The sequence below is a fragment of the Triticum dicoccoides genome, chromosome 4B (genome assembly GCF_002162155.2).
Source record: "Triticum dicoccoides isolate Atlit2015 ecotype Zavitan chromosome 4B, WEW_v2.0, whole genome shotgun sequence".
NCBI classification, from domain to species: domain Eukaryota; kingdom Viridiplantae; phylum Streptophyta; class Magnoliopsida; order Poales; family Poaceae; genus Triticum; species Triticum dicoccoides.
Genome location: NC_041387.1, coordinates 554,725,119 through 554,727,642, shown reverse-complemented (window position 1 = coordinate 554,727,642; position 2,524 = coordinate 554,725,119).

The following is a 2,524-nucleotide window of genomic DNA, read 5'->3' as shown; positions in this document are numbered from 1 at the left end:
TACCCTCCAGGGGTGTCCCAACTTAGCCCATGATAAGCTCTCGCGATCAACGAAGATATACCTTCTCCCAGGAAGACCCGATCAGACTCGGAATCCCGGTTTACAAGACATTTAGACAATGGTAAAACAAGACCAGCAAGACCGCCTGATGCACCGACAATCCCGATAGGAGCTGCACATATCTCGTTCTCAGGGCAACAACGGATAAGCTAAGCGTACAGGTACCGACGTAACCCAAGTTGCCAAGGGATGGTCCTGCACGGTGCTCTAGTTTGGACCAACACTTAGACAAGCATTGGCCCGGGGGGGCTGTAATAAAGATGACCCTTGGGTTAATTACTCCCAAGGGAAATACAGGTGGTGGTGAGGCAAATGGTAAAACCAATGTTCGGCCTTGCTGGAGGAGTTTTATTCAAAGCGAACTGTCAAGGGGGTCCCATAAATCACCCGACCGCGTAAGGAACACAAAATCCGGGAACATAACACCAGTATGACGGAAACTAGGACGGCAAGAGTGGAACAAAACACCAGGCATAAGGCCGAGCCTTCCACCCTTTACCAAATATATAGATGCATTAATTAAATAAGAGATATTGTGATATCCCAACATAATCCTGTTCACCATGGGGTAATCTTCAACTTCACCTGCAACTAACAACGCTATAAGAGGGGCTGAGCAAAGCGGTAACATAGCCAAGAAATGGTTTGCTAGGAAGGGTGTCAAAGGTTAGAGGTTCATGGCAATTTGGGAGGCTTGATGAGCAAAAGATAGGTAACGCATCATAGCAATAGAACGAAGCAACTAGCATAGCAATGATAGTAGTGAGATCCAGGGTAGCGGTCATCTTGCCTGAAATCCGGCTAGGAAGAAGAACGAGTCCATGAAGAAAATGAAGCCACGAAGACGAACCAAGCGTAGACGAACGAATCCTCACGATCGCAACGAAACGGGAACTATCTAGAAGAAGCACACAACATGGTAAACACACCACACATGAACAAGGCATGATGCACAAACAAGTATGATGCAAGACAAGACTACATGAAGCTACTCATGGCAAGAGATGATGCAAACAAGAGCAACACATCAAAGCAAGTTTAAATGAGGCCGGAAACAACATATAACAATTCCGGTAAGTCCTCATATGCAAATTTCGAAATTGGTCCAGATCTGAACAAACCTTAGGTTCAAGTTGTTAAACAGCAAGTTAAGATGCACCAAGATGATCTACACGAGATTCTAGTCAAGTTACATATAAAGTTCATTTAGTTCGGAGCTACGACCTAGAAGATATGAGCAAAACAAGTTAAACATGTCATTGATGCTAAATGCACCCAAACATCAAGCAAACACCTCAAAATAAGGATGCAACATGATAATATGAAACTACATGCAATTCTAAGCAAGTTTCATATAGAGCACACTCAAAACGGAGCAACGGTTCAACACACACACACTAAACAAGTTTAAACGGCAAGGTGTCCAAAACAGCAATAGGCATATTGCAAGCACCAAAACAATATGCTACAACACCCCAATATGAAAACAAAAGACATGGGCATGATGTACAGGTAAAGCATAACAAAACATGAACACTGAGCTATCTCCGTAAATCACTAGAACATGCTCAAACACACATGGCAAGATTGCAAATAATAACAGTTCAGACTTTGCAGAAAATAACATCAGGTTGCAATGTTTAGAGCTATCAAACAACATGTTACAGGAACTTATCATGGCAAACAAAGGCATGGCTGAATCTACTAATTGCATAGAACAAAAGTCCTTTACTGACCATAGGCCAAAAAGGATCAGAAAATATGATGGCACCCATGTAAACATGGCAAGTTATATTACAGATTCATACATGGCAGGAACAACAATAAGTAGGCATGTTGGTGAGCTTGAACCACTCACCACAGAGCAATACATGGCATGGCAAGGCACCCAACAGTAAGAAGACATGTTTATGAAGCTAAGCATGGCAAGAGCAAGTTCATAGGGTGCATGGAACACTAGCAACAATCATGGCAACAACTGAACTTAATGTTAGCAGGCTGACAACAACATTATATAGCAACTTTGGAGCAAGATTACAACAAGTTACAGCAAGCTATAAAAGCTACCAGGGGCATGTATGGATAGATCATGACATGTAGAACAAAACACCATTAGTGAACATCTCCAGATTATGCATAGAATGTCTAGTAGCAGCAGGTTTACATAGCATCACGAAATAGCACATTCAGCCTCGCAAAACAGTAACAGCAAGTACACTACTTAACAAGCTCGATTCACTCACCACAAGTCATTGCATGACAAGATAAGCATAGCATCAGCAAGAAGACATGTTTATGAAGCAAACCAAGGCAAGAACAAGTTCATAGCATGCAAGGATCAACTACAACAACCTTGGCAAAATTGAATAACATGTAAACAATCTGCCAGGAAACATTTTGTAGCAAAAGTAGAGCAAGCAAATGACATGCTAGACTACTCCATAATTGCAAACAGGTGCATGAA